The following is an 18,265-nucleotide window of genomic DNA, read 5'->3' as shown; positions in this document are numbered from 1 at the left end:
TCGGGTAACTGCGTATTCCTGCCACCCAAGGCAAAATTAACGTTTGACACCACCCACGCGTTTACGCCGTCACCCGTCACTGCGGGAGCTCCTGTCAAAGTAATGAAATTAACGGGCGGACCAGAGGTAATTAACAAGGGTTTTAATAGAGATGGATGACACCCCCGGTCCGGGTAGGAGGAGACCAGTGCTTGGCAATGGCGGTGCCCCGCCCCACGGCCGCCCCTCGCCTCAGCGCGGCGGGGTAGCGGGGCGGCGGGCGCGCAGGCGCGGCGAGTCTGACGCGCGGCAGGGAGCCCTCCGCCCGCCCTCCCTCCCCTCGCCCCGCCCCCCCCCGCCCCGCCCCCTGCCGCGGGTGACCTGTAGTAACCCCTGTCCGGCCGGGCCCGCCTCCCCGCCATTCCTCGGGAGCCCGGCCCCCGCGCGCCACCCTGCTCCGGCCAACCAGGAGGCGCCGTGCCGCATACGGAATGAGGGCGCCCGGCGGCGGCGGGCTGCCCAGCCGCGGCTGAGCCCAGCCACTGGCGCGGCGCGGCCGGGCGCGCGCACTCGGGCCGCGGCGGCGGGAGCGGCCGCGCCGGGGCGGGTAGCGGGCGGCCCGCAGCGTGCGGACGCCGGCCGCGGGCGTCCTCTGGGCCGGGGCCCGGTAAGTGCGGGGCGGCGGGGAGGCCGGCGCGGGGGTGGCTGCGTGGCCCTGCGCCCGCCGGCAGCGAGCCCGGCCCCCGCCGTGCTGCGGGGCCGCCCGAACAGGCGGCGCCCCGCAGGGGCCTCCTGGGGCCGCGGCCCGGCCCGGGGCGGGGGCGGGCTCCCGCCCCCGCAGGGGCGAGCGCGGGCGCGGCGGCCATCCGGGCCGCGGTGGTGCTGAAGCGGCCCGGCGGGGTGGGAGCCGCCGCCAGAGCCGCCCTGGGCCCCGGCCGGCGGCGAGGGGCGGCCGGCTGCGCGGCGTCGAGCACCCAGCGGCGGCCGGCCGGCCTCCACGCCGCTGCGAGGCGGCTGCCGCGTTCGCGGGGCGCCGGGGCGCGGGGGAGCGGCTTGCCGGCTCCTCGGCGCGATCGCGGGCGGTAAACGGGCGCTCTTTGCTGCTTTTCTTTGTGTTTCGGCTCTTACGGCCCGGGAGGAGGGGGAAGCGCGATGTAAGGCACCGAGCGGGCCGGGGGCCGCCCCCCCCCCCCCCCCCCCCCCCCCCCCCCCCCCCCCGCAGGTAGCCGCCGCTAGCCGCCGCCGGGCCCCGGCCGTCGCGCCTGGGGTAACGGCCCCGACGGGGGGGCCGGTCCCGGCAGTGCGTTTGCGCGGCCTCGGGCGTGCGGCTGGCGGCGGGTGGGTGCGTGTAACGTGAGACCGGCGGAGCGGGCGGGGGCACCGATCCGGATTGACCGGTCGCGTTGTACCGTTGTCTCTCCGGTTTGTGGGGCTGAGGGGCGGCCCCTTGGTGCTGGCTGGCGCGGGGCGGCGGAGGGGCGAGCGTGGAGGGGTCGGTTCGGATCGCTCCGTGAACGGCGTGAGGGGCACCTGGAGAGACCCCGCCGCAATCCTTGCGAAGTGAGCAAACGGTGAACTTCAGGAAGAAATTAAAGTGGTGGCTTGAATAAAAATAGCTTTAAGGTTGTTTGAGCGCTGCTAGGTATATTTTTTTATTTAACTTGTTGAAGAAATAACCCCCACAAAACATGTTATAATTAGGTACGACAACTGGTAGGTACTTTTTTTAAAATGAGAAAATGAGAAGTACTGCATTTTGTTTAGAACTACCAGATCCTAGAACATAGCTTTTTTTCTAGATCCTAGAACATAGGAGGTTTTTTTTTGTTTTGTTTTTTGCCTATGAAAAGGGCTTGATAACACCAAGTGTGAAATTTCGATGTTTAAAGAGCCTCACTCTCTAACTTTGATAGTGCTATTACAAATACAGACTCTGTGGAAAAAGAGCAAAACCAACAGTAAATGACTTTGAGTACTTTCAAAAGTCTGTTAAGGGTAAGGGGCACGAGTTTTTACTTGGGATGTTTTAGAATATTATGGAGGTCCTAAGGAATATTTGAGTTGACATAAAGCATTTTGAGTTATATTGTTTGAAGTATCGTGTAAAGAAAAAAGCACAAAGTGAAACCAAAATGACTTAATAGGATTTTTGTCCGGTTACATTCTGCTGTAGAAATAATCTTTCTTTAGAGTGGACTCAGCATCTCATTGCACAGATACTCACTATGGCATATGACCTCCCCCCCCCCCCTCCCCCCCGGATAAAAAGTAAAAGTCAGAAATGGTAGATAGGTTATCAGGTCTTAATTATGTCCTAAGAGCAAGATTATCATCTGGGTGCACTCATAAGACTTAATACTCATAACCATCTGTACCACTGAGAGAGCAAGCACATCTCCTAGTATTTGCTTGCTGCGTGCTTTGAAAAGTTAAGGGAAGACATTGTTAAGCCCGGTAATTCCTCCTCGTCCTGTGGATTTATGCCTCAGGAATGGTTGAAGTTGGACATTGTGGCTGAAAGACTTGATTTTCTTTGTAGTTGTTCAGTGTGTTTGTTGAGTCCCTAGAAAGAGGAGATAGGTCCAGATCTCGCGGTTTGTATTTTCAGTTTTGGTGACTGGCAGACAGATTTGAGTGGACCTGCTGATCTATGTGGTCAAAAATTATGAAGCACATAACATGCGCAGCCTGTGGTATGGATCCAGTCCCCTGTTGGCTGGTCAAGGAAGCAAGCTTCTTACTAATGGAAACAGAATCCCTTGGAGAAGCAGACCTAATGAATTTATGTTAAAATAGCCTGTTTGATCCTCAGTAGCCTGTCAGCTCAGAAGCCTTTCAGCCTTCTGAAAGTTGTGCCATCCCTAGCTGTCCAGTTCCACTCAAAGTAATCATGAAGATGACAAACCTCAGCCTCAGTAGTATTCTGCATATTTTACAATCTCGTATCTGTTGGTGTACTGCGATATTTTGAGAGAGAGAGCACTTACAGCTGTGGACGATGGTAGGTTGTCCATACCTGTGCATCTGGAGCACTCTGAGGCTTTGACAGAAGCGCTGTTCATGTCCTAAAAAAAAGGTGTCAGGACTGTGGTGTGTTGAATCTTGTTCCTCTTTGCAGAAGTGTTGATGGGTGGTTCCTGTCTTCCCTGCCCCATCTCTCTTGCTTGGAGGATTCTGATTACGCAAGACCACTAAGCAGAGCATGTTGGGCTGAGTATGCTGGTATGTGTAACTTCTCGATTTATGACACTGTTATAAAACCATAATGTCTATGAGAAATAAGTTCTTAAATCCAAGAGATGTGGTTCAGCCTGGAGCCTAAGAAAATCAGAATGGTATTCGCTGGAAAACTGATAGCCTTTGAAGAACTAGAGGAAATGTCTTCACGCTTGACTTAAAGCATGGTGTGCTCTTGCCAAACTAGTGAGCAATTAAGCCATTGATTCCCCCAGCCCACATTTGGTGCTAATGTAGAGCGTTAATTCCTGCTTTTTGTAGACCAGTGAATGGTAAAAAATTAGGTCTTCAGTATGATTATGGCTCAAACCAGTGAATTGTCAAGACATCTGGAACAAAGCATAACACAGAGCTCAGGACAAAATGTGAGCGCGCAACGGATAAAGCGTTCTTGTTCAAAGAGATCCAGCTAGGGAGTAAATTTCCAGAAGGTAGTGGTAAGAACTGAATCCTGAATTGTTTAGAAATCTACATTTTCTTTGAAAATACATCTTCCAATGAAAGAGTAACTAAACTAAAACCTGTTCTGACAAAGAAGCTGCTGGTTACTGCCACGGTGACAAAACTGAAGGAATAATGCAGTCCGCTGTGGTGTTACCAGACCTTAAAGACCAAATCCAGGTGGCCTGAATTCCACTCAAGCCCCTTTTCTCAGCCAATGGAGAAATCTAGTTGGTTTTGGAGAGCAATTTGGATAATTTATGTAAGATGCTGAATGGGTACTGCCTGAAAGCCAGCTAATAAGAAATAGGAGACAGAAGGATTTATGTGGAATTTAGGCCATCTGAATATGGCCCTAAGATGCGATTTAGTGCTACTAAGTAAGGTGTATTAACACTAAGACGACTTGGCTTCAATTTCTATCCATTTCATCTGCTGCTGATTACTAAGCAAATTTACCCTTTAAACAGCTATTTAGGGGTGGGGGCTGCCTGGCCCTGTTCCCTGGCAGCAGCAGGGCCTGGGACTGGCCAGGCGGAGGGCAGCCGTGTGTGGAAGGCCCTGGGGGCCATGGTGGGCAGCAAGCTGAGTGCGGGGCAGCCGTGTGCCCTCGGTTACAGGAGCACAGGCAGTAGGTCAAGGGAAGCGATTATCTTCTTCCACTCAGTGCTTGTTAGTTAGACCATATCCAGAATACAGCATCCAGCTGTGCTGCCTGCCCCCCCCCCCCCCCCCCCCCCCCCCGGACAAGAGATGTTGATAAACTATGCTGAGCTCAGTGGAGAGCTACCAAGATGGTGTAGAGGTGTGAGCTTTTGCCATGTGAGGTGAGCAGAGGAACTGTGCCTGTTGTTGAGCCTGGAGAGGAGGCGGCTTGGGGGGCCCTTCCAGCACCAATGGGGAGGCTTTCAAGAGAGTGAAGCCAGGTTCTTGACAATGGTGGGAGGACAAGAGTCAGCAGGTGTGAACTGAAGTTGAAGGGGTCTGTGTCTATAAGGTATTTCTCACCATGAGGTCAGACAGGCAGTGGGACTTCCTACCCAGAGAGGTTTTGCAGTCTCCTTCCCATGTGATTTTCAAAATCCGACTGGATAAAGCCCTGAGAAAGCAGGTATGATCCCATGGGTGCCCCTGCTTCGAGCTGGAGGTTGACCCAGAGGCCCTCTGAGGTCCCAAATTATCCTATGGCTCTGTTTAGTTTCTGCCCACAGAGCAGTTGCAGTGGAAGTTGGTGAGCCAGCTTATTTAGGACTGCATGTGGTCTGGCAGGGCAGGTTTACTCAATATACTTGGAGGATTATAGCAGGCACTCAAGCCAGTCTTAAGCAGCTCTCAAGTGGTGGGACTTCACTTGTTTAATTGTGCAGTTAAGAGTTGGAAGAACTGCTCTTCATCCTGAGATCCTGATCTGTATCAGGGTTTGCCATGTAGTAAGGCCTGAAGGGCTTTCGGAGGTTTCGGTGTTCTGAGATACAGTTTGGGATCTAACGGTTTTGAGGATGTTGAAGGAAATCATCTGGACAATGCCATATATATCATAATTGTACCTCTTGAATGGCTGTTACTAAATCCAGGACTATAGGGGGGGGGGCGGGGGGGGGGGGGGGGGGGGTGGGAAATGTACATCTCTCTGAAGGAAGCTCAAACCTTAGTATGTTTTACCTTCCAAATCAATTAGAGAAAAGCTGTTCAAAACTCAAAATGGTTCTATCATCAGCCCGTTTCAAAACTTGCAGCAGTCTTTACTGGTATTCCCTTAGGAGGGAATTACTCGAGTGAGCCTGCAGCTTGTGGGAAGTCATGGGGCTGGCTTGGTGTCTGTAATCCGGGAGGAGGAAGAGGAGGTGGCAGCAATTTGTCAACACGTGTGTTGGGAAGTCTTTTCCCTTGGCATTTGTGAGTCTTGTTAATTACGGAGGTGTGTGAGTTAGTTACAGCATCTGAAGTGGGACAAGCTGGCTTCTTAGTTTTCTAGGTTTCCTGAAAAGCAGGGAAGATAGGATTATTGCAAATTACCGACTTGCAGTTTTTCACTGTTGATAGTGGAAAACAGCAATAACAAGCTGCAAGCCTTTTCCAATTTCACTTACAATTGGAAGCCTAGTGCTGTGGGTATCATCCTTATCCTGAGTGCTTGTATCTACAAGGGGAAACCAGTATGAGACCTGGAAGGGGGAAATATATAATGAACGTTAGAAGTGACTTGGTGAAGATTAAGCACCAGAATAGAAGTAGTACTGCTCTGCCAGATCCAGTTCCCCATCTATTTGCTGTGTGACGTTACTGTCTGTGTAGAGCAGTCCTGTGATAAACTCGTAAGGGTGCTGTGAACTGAAACCCATAAAATCAGGTTTTCTGCGTCTTTGTAGGAAAGACTTTTCTGCCTTTCCCTTACTGCTGGCCAGGACAGCGTACGGAGTGTGCCTCATTTTGTTTAGATTGACTACATGTGAGAAACCTTGACCATCTGCAGGATGGTTTTGCATGGGTCTGGGTTCTTTGCTTCTTGACCAGAAGACTTCAGAGCAATTAGTGCAGTGTTATACATCAGTGTGCGTGGTGACATAAGCTGCGACATACAGTATGATTTCTACCAACCAAAGTTTTAAGACAGTATCTGATGTGGTCTGTGAAACAGTGGAGCATGATCAGTGGTTGTTCCACCAAACTATTACCAAAATCAAAGTTTATTGGATCATTCTGTGAAAACCTATGAAAAATGTGGAAGGAGGAGCATCGGTGGTTAGTTTTTAAAAGTTAGATGTGTATGTAATTTGTGTTTAGTAAAGAGGGTGTCTGTCTAGTTTGTGTTTTAAGTATGTGGGTATGGAGAAAGGCAGAAGGGAACAGGAAGAGCAGGAGTTGATGGCTTTGCAGGAGGATTTAAGTGGTTGTGTGGAGCGATGTGTCTGCAGATTTTATATGTTTGGTGAGTGTTGAAGAGTAGAGAGGTAAGGTGACAGGTATAGGAGGGAGACTGGTCCCAGTAATGTTCAGGCAGGCCCTGACTATGTGACAGAATGTGTGTTCAGTATGTTCCGCAGCAATAAGGTCACAAACAACTTGGAAAGTTCTGTCACCGGGGCTTGTCAGTCATTTATAGCTGCAGTTAGGTTGATCTGATGGAGTACTGCTGTACTGTATTGTTTCAGGGAAGCTGTGAATAGAAAATGATTTTTCCTAGTGAACAGCTTTGAGTTGTCTAGAAAATATTCTACAGTTCTGCAGTGCTGATAACTGTGTACATTTTATTTCTTTTTTCCCCCCGCATTGTGGGGGCCGGGGAGGAGATGCTTATGGAGATTTTTATCTAGTTCTCTTACAACCTGCACAAATAGCCTAACCTGATAACATCCAGTACTTTCAAGAACAAGGTACAAATCTAATTCCTAGTCAAGCATGGCAGGGCTGTGTCGTGTGTGGCTGTCCTAGCCACAAAGCCAAGGCTGTTAGTGGGTGCTGGAAGGTGGTGTGAGGGTTTTTGATCAGGCATGCTAACTAAAGTAGACATTCATAAAGAAACTTGTGACAAATTTTGTTTTAAAAAAATCATTTACCAATAAAATAAGTTTTATTAAAAAAAAAAAAAGATAAAATGCTCTGTCAACATCCTGTGTTACACATTCATTTATGCAGTTCTGGTCAGGTCCAGGGAGTGAAAGAACAGAGAGATCTGCTAGCCTGACTTTTCTTCTATACTCTGTACATCTAAGATAACGATAGTCTGAGTACAGTGGTTGAAATTGTATGTATTTTAATTATGTTACTAACTTAATCTTTCGTGATTCTTTTGGGGATTATTTTTTTAAAATGCAAGATGTGATTCTTCGGGTTTTGAAATGTTAGTGGCTTGTGAAACATGAAATATTTTGTTTATATTCTTCTAGAAATATTTAATAGTTTATTTTGAACTTCCAGCTTGTCAGTTTGTATTAATCTAATCTGACCATCTGTATAACGCATGCAAAATAATTTTGCTGGAGAATATTCACAAAATTCCTGGAAATGCTGTTGGTACTATGGTACCTTTCTTTTTAAGAAATGTTCTTATTATAAAAACCTAGCATTGAAGGCTCTACCCAGCCAGGTGCTTCAATAATTTGGTCAAATTTACATAATCGGAGTGTAAGGTTGTGTTTGTTTTCCCTGAATAGAAATACAGGATTCCCTTCTGCCAAAAATCCCATCTATCTGTAATACTTGTATACTGATTCTGAACTATTGACTTGAATTATCTCCTGTGAGGACTTAGTTACCTCTTCACCTTCATCCCCTCCAGTCCATATCTGTGGGCACTGGATGTTGTCCTCTGGTTTTCAACACCTGCATTTGTAAGTTTTGGTTTTAAGGGTGACACATAAGGACTTGGATCTGAGGACCACGCTCCTTTAACGCTTCTTCACATAGAATGAAATGGCCTCTAACTTAATGAGTCCTTGTTTTGTGTTTGTTTCATGTTATGCAATTGTTGGGCATGTTCATAACTGATCCTGTCTTGCTTTGCTTACAAAAAAGAGAGAATAATAAAAAGAGAAAAAAACATTACTCATTCTAGTGTGATGGAGGAGAGAGGTTGTCCTGATACTCTTCTAACTAAGGTTAGAAAACAGGTTGATAACTCAAACGAGCAGGGTAGGCATCCTTGTGCCACGCTTAAATAAATTCCGGTGCTGGATTTTGAACAAGGGAGCCATTTCCCCAAGCAGTGGAGATGTAAAACCTACATAAAGCAAATCTTTAGGAAAACACTGCATTTGAAATACATTTTTTTCCTTTGCTGTTTCTTTTTTTTTGGGGTAATATTGTATTCCCCGCTGTCCCTAGAATTTCAGAGCAGCCAAGAGAAATAAAAACCTTTATAAAGTGGTTTGCAGTAAAACAGCCTGCTTGCTAGTCTTTCTGTAACTTAAGCTTTTGAGTGATTCCTCATGGGTCACCCGTCATTTTTTGAGCGCAAAGAAAGAGTGCTATCTGCCCATAAATACATGGGGGAACGAGGTGGAAGCAGCAACAGCTGAAACCTGCTTCTGTGGTAGCCTTCCTTGGACCTCATAAAGCGCCTAATTCAGGAACTGTTTTTGGCCAGCTTTGATGCTGCAGAGAACAGGACTGTGTATCTGTGACAAAAGTGGAGACGTTCCTAAGTAGCTTCCAGGTGACGTTCCTTTTGGGAACTTGGCATTTATGGTGTCATGCTTGTATCCATAGGAGACATTTGCTTAAGTCCTGTTTCTACTGATTGACTTATGTGTGCAGCATTCCTAGTGTCTTATAAATTGGTTTGGTTTAGTTTGAGCCTTTCTGAAATCTAGAGTTAAGTAAGCCAAGTAATTTTTTGACATTAGATTCTGAAAAATACTAGGAAAGGCAATTTCTGTGCATTGCAGTATAGTTGGGATGTATGTTCAAATATAAATAATCTTAGAGTATTTATGTTATACAGCTTTAGGAGTCTAGAATAATCATCTAGACCTGTGTGTTTAGGAAGTGGGATTTCACAGATACTAATGTAGGCACTGTAAGAAACAAAGACAATGCTTTTGACAAGAGATTTATAACTTTTGGTAGAGGTAGGATTACTAAAAGTGGACTTAAAAATTGCATATTCACAGAACTTTGAGTGAATTTCATTTCTCCTTTTCTGTTTGTGCTCAGGAAAAGCGCCACAAGTTATCTTCTGCATATATATATAGTTGCTGGGGTGAAGTACTGCTTTCGGTATGTCTCGCTTAGTCCTTGCGGAGAGGTTCACTTCATGAGGTATGAAAAACCCATTGAGTCTTGTGCAAGGGTTGGCTTGAGGCAATGCTTCCTGGGTCTGGGACTTCTACAAATCGTGTTCATGTTGCTTCTCTGCTGTGTGGCTTGCAGGGGGGATCTCCTCATTATATTGAAAGTGAATGTTAACAAAGCACAGTGTGAAGCACGCATGTGAGCTTGGGAGTGTTAATCTTTCCCTGAGAAGGCAGTGGTCCCCTCTGAGGGAATTGTAACTTCTGCGGCTGGCTGGAGGGAGAGGGTTTGCTCCTGTTCTGGAGATGCGGTCACCCCAGTGGAAAGTTGCAGGGGGTTTGTGGTGGTGGTGGTAGAGAAAAGCAGATGCTACCCTGGGAGCTTGTTCATCAAACTTTTTTTTTTAGTAAATCCTGGTAGATGATTGGACACGGTGGTGTTTAAAAAACTAACAAACCCAAACACACCAAACCCCAAGCAATTAGAACCTGAAAATGTATTTATCCTTCAAAATAGAAAGTGTATTGACAGAAAGTGTATTGAAAGAGCTGTTGACAGATTAATTGGTGATATATCCCGCTCTATCAGTTTGATAGCTTTCATCAAGCTGTGGATGTCTTTATTATTTTGAAATGTATTGTAAAATTCCCCTGGAGAGTGTTGCTCGTCTGGCTGATGTTTTTCTTGTGAGGAACTTCTCTAAAAACTTGGAATAAATACTTTACTTTTTCTTTTGAAGCCTGTATCATAATTTTTGTTTTCTCAGATTTGTGTTGTTGCTTGAGTGTATTCGTTTGCCACTTGCTCTTTAAAGAGGTTCCAGCTTAAAGTTGTCCCTAACAAAAGCACATCAAGTAAAGAAGAAATGTTGCAGAAAGAAGGTGAAGACAATATAAATACATGGGCTTACCAGATTTTGGAGCTGGCCCCCTGGTAATTTAAAAAAATGAATATAGGATAATGGGTAATAAATTTTTACTGTCACGCTACATGAACTCTTAATTAATCTAAAAGTAAATGTGAATTTGTATGCATGTATAGCCTCTGCTAGAGAAAAAAACCCAGAAGCACCTTTACTGCTAAAAAATTTCTGCTGTTGTTACATAAGTTTTTTGTTCTGATGTGCCGAATGCGTAACTAGAATACAGCACACAACCAGACAGTATATGGCAGCAGAACGTCTACTACTGTTTTGATTTCGAAGAAACAAACAAGCCAGACCTGTTCACTCCTTAGCATTTCAGATTTCCCAGAATTTACAAAACTGATTTGAGGCTGTGTTTTGTGGTAGAAAATGTCATATCAAACCATGGTCCTTACTTGCATTCAAGTGGAAAGCAGAGTCTGCCTCCCAGTGGAGGTACTTGGGAGGATTGTCTTGAACAATTGGAAAATGATAGGAGTTTGGAGAGTGATAAACTGACAGCAGTAACTGCGCTGTTACTCCATTTTTCCAGTAGCCAAAGGCTGAGGGTAATGATGGAACCTCTAGTTTATTTTTATGCAGTCATTTTTCATACTGTGTGTGGAGCAGTATTGGTTTATTTTGTATCTGTGGTTTAAAAATCTAGCGGTATACTTGGGAAACTGGTGTTTTTGTCTCTGACAGTTAATTTGCAGATACCAAAGTTACTCAGAGGTCTTCTCCAGTAGTAAGGTACTTTATCCATTGACACAATTGTGAAAACATTTAGTTTAGTTTGGCATTAAATAAATCTCTTAAATGCTCTAATAAGTGCTTATGAGAAGGAATAGAAGCAGTGTATTGGCAGTATCTGATAAATCAAAGTGCCTGAAACGAGAAAGGCACTTGTTTGCCATGAAGCAGTATTGTGTAGTGGGAGGAAAAGGAGACAAAAGATGTAGGAGCACTGGATTATGTTCCTGGCATAGCTGGTACTTTGTTGAGTGACTTTGAATAAATGTTTTTATCACGCCATGTTCTTGTCCGTATTAGTAGTAACAGTGATGTTAACTTCTTGGGAAGTGCTTTTGAGTTTGCTGACAGTAATTATTACTCTTATTAATGGAAGATGTATTAATTCATTAAATATTTAATCTGTCTTGTATAAGTTAATTTTTAAACTTAAGGAAAATAAATTTTAGAATGTTTTTAATAGGAAAATTCCTAAGATGCAGAGTTGCAATGGGGTTCGCATTTTCAGCTGATTTTGTTGTCTTGGAAGGGTATTTGTGTTGTAGGTAACAGTAGCTTTAAGGAGTGCCTGTTAAATGTCGCTCCTGAATTAGTGCTGAATCCGTTTTGATTTAGTTTTACTTCCCTTTACCTGTAACAGAGGTTTAAACTTCAGTTTGTAGCCCTTGCATTCAGACTGTGTATTGGAAGTCCCATAGTTTTTAGGAAAATAAAGCTGGCTGGCTGCTTTGCGATTGTCACTTTAGCTTTCAGGTCCTCATGCATATTACTGTCCTTTTGTTGAAAGCAGAGGATACATTTACAGGTGGGAGCCTCTCACTCTCCTGCAAGGTGCAGTGATATTTCATACAAGTGGGGCATGGAGGTACCTAGAAGAGGTTGATGGCAAATGGATGTTTTGAATACCCACTTACCATTACCTTTTTATCAATAACTGGATATACCAAGGATCCATTTAAGAGGAGGTGCAGTCTTTGCCCTCAGGAAGTGTCAGCTGCTTCTGTCTAATTTATTTCTGTGCTACCATCTTTGTCTCCCCGTTGTCTGTCACCACGAGGTGTGATTCCTCGCCTCTTGGTGTAAATGGGCCTACTAAGAGGAAAAGAAAATAATAATGTTTTGCAAACCTTTCTAGATAACTAAACCAAGAAAAATAGTTTTATTAATATAGTAGAAAGTTTCTCTTTAGGGTAAATGACTTCTTTGGTTCACGTAATTCCTACCCTTAGAGTATGTTGATGTCTGACAAGTACATAATAATGTTTTTGTCCTAATAACACGCTTTATGGCTCCCTTCGAAGGAAATAGGGGTATCATTTTATAAACATAGCATTGAGATGTGAAGGACATAAATTAAACCCCTTTGTATTTATAGGAATTCTTAATAGCCCACACCCAAAGTTTAAAGGTATTCAGGCTGTAGCACTTGAAACCACCAAGGGTGAGCTCCAAAAAAAGTACGTAATGAGATCATTAGTAGTGAGAGCAGAAGGTTAATCCTCCAGACCACAGCTCTTCTCTGATCTCACAGTACCAGTGAGGACCAAGTCACAAAGCGTTTTGCCTGTGGGTCTGTGCTGGTCTTCCTTCTCCTGCAGTGAGTGGAGGTTTGACTTGGAGCATGACTGCCAGGCGCCTTCCCTCTCCTCCTCCAGCTGTGTGTTCCCCCTTCGGGCTGGCATTAACGTCTGTCTATTCATGGTTACCCAGTTTGAGATGGCGGAAGAATAACTTCTTTTGTAGTGCTAATTTTCTGTTGATTTAGCTGCCTGCAGTGACTCACCCTAGGCTCAAGTAAGTTCCAAAGTTGATACAAATGAAAATCCACCCTTCTGCCCCGAGAAGGAGAGGGTTTAAACTGGATCAGCAAGCTAATCTGATTCCTTTCTAGCCACACAGGCACTTGTGTGTTGGTACAATGGAGGGAAAGAGCTGGATTACATTTTGGAGATGAACAGTCTGTTTTTATTAGCAGCCCAGCGTTAAATCTGCTTGAGCCAAACCAAAACCATACCCTTCGGCTGGGGACTTCATGAGCAGCCTTGCCTGCCCCAGCAGCCTCTGGGATGCTGATCTGCGGAACCGGGGCGCTCCAGGTCGTGATCAGTCTTTCCTGACGGTCTGTGTGTGCCCTTGTGCACTTTTTGGAAACACTTGTGCACAGAAGCTCCCGAGGTGCCATCAGGGCTGGAGTTCAGTTGTGGGTTTCATTACGCGGGAGCCTTGTGGGGGGGGTGAGCGGTGGGAGTGGGAGTGCGGCGGTGGCCCCGGCAGCCCCCCCCACCGCTGCAGAGCGGCTGGGGGTGTTGGAGGAGCCCGAGAGTTCACCCAGGGTTGTTGGAGAGCTGGGTCACAGCTGGGGGCTGCAGGGCAGTATGAACAAGGTAGCTCGGAATTACCCTAGGTGTGCTTGCCTAGGTAGTTATTCTCCCCACGTCCTGAAAATCTGTGTCCTTTTGAGAGAAAAGCCTCCCACTATGCCCTGTTCTGTGGAAGCGAGCAGCAGTTTGCAACATGGGTAGCAGCGAGGAGGGGGGAGTCCAGGGAGAGACCGGTTATCTCGTGTTCAGCCCTTGGAGTGAGGAATCAAGGACTGGAGAGGATGTGGGAATTAATTTCATTGTGGTCTGCCTGCTTGAAAACGTTTAGTGAAGGCCTCCGGTGGAGTATAGGTCAGGCTGTTACAGCTATGCAATCCTGTTCTTCTAGATCTTTCTTTAGCAAAGGCTGTTTAATAAACTATAACAAGCCCTGCGTGGTCAGGTGGAGCTGCTGAGGACGGTTGGGCTGCTAGGTTTGTTTCCAATGGGTGGTGGTAAACCACAGCATTCGTGCACCAAATGTTATTTCTTTTTTTCCCCTCCCTGTTGCAGGCAGATGTCCTTTTGGGCAGAGCTGCGGATCTGTTCCCAGCTTGACTCAGCAGAGGCAGTCCATTTTGGAGCAGGACTGCTTCGTGGAGTGTGTTGTGGATGTTGGAGAGGTGTGGGGAAGGGCTCCCTTGCTCCAGAAGCGATGCTGAGACCCAGGCAGCAGCCTGGCAAAGGGTGGCATGAAGGGGTAGGGAGCCTGGAAGATAATCATCCAGGGGACAAGGATGGTGTTTGCACTTGTGTGGAAACTCCTGGGCCTTGGAGAGACGGGACCACCAGGATGGGCTGGAGGGGAGCTGGGCCCTGGCGAGCAGCACTGGGGAAGGTGGTGGGGAGGGGAGGCGTGCTGCGGTGAGCTGTGGGGGCAGCTGAAGTGGGTCCTTGTGCCTGCTTAGCTGTTGCTTCACATTTGGGAAAATGTGCTGAGCACTCCTCTAGGGACCCGAGACATCAGTTTCCACTGTTCTCTAGGGCTGGTTGGGATTTCTGTCCTCTCTGGTTCAAATGTGTGAAAACACTTGTGCTGTAGCTGTGAGGAACATCTGTTTTCAAATACAGCTGTCTCTTAAATCCGTATTGCAAAACGGATCTTCTGCTTAGATGGGTATATGTTTAGGATTCTTTCATCAGCACCGTTCATTACCTCAGGCTCTACCTTTACCTCACCTCATAGTTGGGGGAGTTTCCTTGTGAAGCCTAGGCTATTGCTTCTGTGTACATTTGGTTTTCTTTTTCTATTTTTTATATAGATGAGTACATGAGTATTTATAAATGAATAATAGTAATTCGGGTTTTTTGAGATTTTTTTTTTTTGTGAAAGAAGAGCTCACTTGCTGAGTGCTAGCAAATAAATGTTTTTACTGGCAGCTTTGACAGCAAATTCCAGATGTAGTAAGAAACCTGCTTCCAAGGGCTGTTAATGTTGCTTTTTAAGTCCTGGTGTAAACTAGTAGAGGCTAATTTCTGATCTAGTTAAAATTCTGTGTTATGGTCTTTATTATATTGTCTTGAGTACTTGGATTGTTGGTTTTTATAATGAAGATACTAGGCAATACACAAAGATACCAAGTTACTTTGTCTGAGAAAGGCTAACCCTGTAAATAACCTTTTTATCCTTTCTGTGAATGTCAACAAATCAGTTTCTTTTTGCAGGGTTTGCTGCTAAGTCCAGTGTGTGTTCCTGCAGCTGGAAGTTGTTGACAGAAATGTGTGGGTTTTTGCAAGGGTATGTTGGAATCTCTGGGTCTTAGTTTGATTTTTATTAAATTAGTATGTGTGAAATTGTGAAAGTAAGGAATGGGGCAGTGAGCACCCTGGGTACTTACCTCAAGCAGCAAATAGTCCATGCACTGAAACTTCTCTGGAAAAGATTATCAGCATGAGAACTGCATAGCTGTTTAAATAATAACCTCTACAGACAGCTAATAGGTACAAACGGTTACATTTGCTGCGTTTTTTAAATGTGAATTGTTAGTGCGTTTTTTTAAGTATGACTTTTTTTCTGCAAGGAGCATTAAATAAAACCTTGATGTATCATAGAGCAAGGTCAATAAATGTAACTGTTACTGTCTCATGTAGTCTTTTAGTAAAGTGTCCAGGAATATTTCTTACTCTGCAGAAATGTATTTTCTGCATAGCTAGATACATGAAGATAGGTACGTGTTTTTCACCCCAAATGGTAGAACTGGAAGGCACTGGGGAGTCCAGGAATGTCAGGAAGGCAAGTAGCATGAGCTGCTGAATTTGACTAATGCTTTCCAGCTACGTTGGTTATACTGGATGTAAGTATGAGCCATAACTTGAACTTTGTTGTGTGTTACAGTTGGCTTTATTTTAACTTAGATGTAGTGGGCCTAGACTCTGTGAGGTGACACAGTGCAGTATTAGATGACCAACAGGTTTTATTTATTTTAAAAGGCAAGTGAAAGAACGGAGGGAGTGTTTTATAATTGACATATTTAATGGGGATTTTCCATTTTTAGATTTCACGCAGTTGCCTGTGACAGGTCTTGTTGAGTAAACCTAGACAGGAACATCTTGTATCGGCTGTTGTACCTGTACTTGCTGCGATGAGAAGTTGCATAAGGTTTCTTCTTCTTGTTAATTCATGCTTTTATTGTAGTGTAATTATTATAAGCAGGTCAATTAGTAAACACATTCCTTCAAGGATTTTTTTTCTCCTCATTTAACAAAAGTTTTCTTCTAAAACTAAAGGTTTATAACAGTATTAGTGTGTCAGGCCAAATCACTGATTATGTATTAAGCAGGATCAGTCCTGAAAACTGCCGGTTTATTTTTCCAGACTCATGAATGAGTGTGCTGGTTGCTTCTTCCCTTTGCTGTTGAAAGAAGTGTGTACCTTTTTACTTGTGGTCTTACTCTTTCCCATTTGGTGACACTTCATGAAACACAATTACATGTAAACTGAACAGCTATTAATGTGTGTGCAGAAAGGTTCACTTGCACAGTTTTTCTCTAAGTTATATTCTTGCATATATTAGCAGCGTTCTCCTCCAGGATTTAACCTGCCAACCTTTCCTGCATCACTAGTCAGGGTTTGAGCACTGATTCCTCAAAAGCCCCAGCAGGATTATGTGAAAGCAGAATGGATGTGTGTTCTATAAGAACCTGAGTGTTTACAGCTAATCTGTAGACCGAACCACTAAATTAAAATACTTTCACGTGTCACATGTTTTTATTTGTCAGGGACTAAGCAGGGGTTACCTAACAACAAAATTCCAGTATTGTTAAAGGCAGTGGACTTTTCTCACAATGTCATAGTCTGTCTAATACTTAAGAAAATTGCTTAGAATCCTGTTGTCCTCTGCTTTCCATTCCCTGGGCCAAAATGTTGGGTTTACTTACCCTTTTTTTATGGTAACAAGCAGTCATATGCTTCCAAAATAGATGAGGTGCCCACAAATTATATTTCAATGAAATTTTAAAGCCCCAGTGTAGTATTTCACTAAGGCTTTCAGAGTTGTGTGTGTGTGTGTTTGGTTTTTTTTTTTTTTTTGTCTGGTACTTTTTTAAAAAGCAGAATATTAAAGAGCAAACAGTGCATCCCTTTCAAATTTGATGTGACCTTGAAAATTTCTGTATAACTTCTCAGGAAAGAGGTGGAGCCTTTACATTGCCACCAAGGAACTTTCTTTGTGTCCTGGCTCAGTCCTCTTTAGAACCATACAAAGATATTGGAATTTACCTTTCTAATGAGGATGCTGGAATATGTATTTCTTGCTTTTATAAAAAGGGACTGCATTTTTTACATCCCGATTACAATTGTAATTGCAATTACTTACAAGCATAGGTGCTTTGCAAATATCATGGTGTGAATTGCCAAATTCTTAGACATTAGCACAGGAATACTCTGTCTTGCTAAAGTTTGCTACCTGCTAATTATAAGATTTTAAAGAAAGAAAAGTGGAATCTTATTTGGCCCTTAAGGCAAAAAACCACATTTACAAAAAAATACTTTTTTATCCTTAAAAAAAACACATTTGAAGAGAAAAAAATATCTCTTAACTGTTAATTTTTAAAAGAAACGTTGAAATAGATGACTTGTAATAGCCTCACTTTGCTGAAGGAGAAAGTGAAATAATTAGCAGTTTACTCAGGGTAACGGGTTGTACATCCAAGTTCTAGAGCTGGATGCCTGCTTTTCTGAACCAGAATGACGTTGCAAAATACTTCCCCTTCGTCTGTTCTGTTGGAGTGTTCTTAGACCCTTGCTTGTGATGCAGCCTTTATGCAATGGTGGGCATAGCACAACTGGTAATTAGCAAGTATTTCCAGGTTTGGGGGCTATGTGCAAGGCTTCAGGTGAGCCAGAAGAGGGAGCGTGGTGTGAGACCTTAACGTGGTTATTTTGGAAATAGTGGGAAAGGTTCCTTTCTCCTTCTGAGGTAGGAATAAAGCTGTTGGGGTAACTGCAAAATCAAATGGGAAGTTGCTATTCTAGAAGGGCTCAGTGCATCGCTAACCAAGGAAAGTTTTGAAACCCAGAGAGAATATTTTTTGGACAGGCTCAGCTGTTTGTCAGACAGGGAAAACAATTTTTCCAAAAGGTATTAGATCAGTTGCCTTAATTTCTGCTTGTAGCAGTATTTGGTTAGATTCTGTTTCTACTTTGTAGGCACAGAGAAGTTCACCAGCTTTTTCAGGAGAAAAAAATGTGCCCTCCCTGAACTGGGCCAGACAAAATTAAAGTAGATTGTATAACTTCTTGAAAATGAGTATACTTGTTGCATGAACACTGGGTTCACCTTTAAAACACCATGTTCTATGCTGCTATCAACAAGAGCATATTTTTTCTGGAGTGCAGTAGTGTATTGGCTGGCACATG

At 44.6% G+C, this 18,265-nt stretch overlaps 1 protein-coding gene across 4 annotated transcripts in view; it reads left to right on the top strand.

The window, feature by feature from the left end:
- Nucleotides 1-440: 440 nt before the first annotated feature.
- Nucleotides 441-18,265, top strand: part of ACSL3 (acyl-CoA synthetase long chain family member 3) — a 53,803-nt gene continuing 35,978 nt past the window's right edge. Inside the window, exon 1 of one of the 4 annotated variants that reach the window (XM_056358406.1) lies at nt 441-646. The gene's annotated coding sequence lies outside the window, so the exon portion shown is untranslated. Of the gene's footprint in view, nt 647-1,042; nt 1,062-9,312; nt 9,418-18,265 lie in introns of those variants that run through there. The other 3 variants (XM_056358403.1, XM_056358405.1, XM_056358404.1) reach the window with 3 other exon arrangements.

The sequence above is a fragment of the Falco biarmicus genome, chromosome 13 (genome assembly GCF_023638135.1).
Source record: "Falco biarmicus isolate bFalBia1 chromosome 13, bFalBia1.pri, whole genome shotgun sequence".
Lineage (NCBI taxonomy): Eukaryota > Metazoa > Chordata > Aves > Falconiformes > Falconidae > Falco > Falco biarmicus.
The sequence above is the reverse complement of the archived record's forward strand: the minus strand, read 5'-3'. Positions and strand labels throughout refer to the sequence as shown.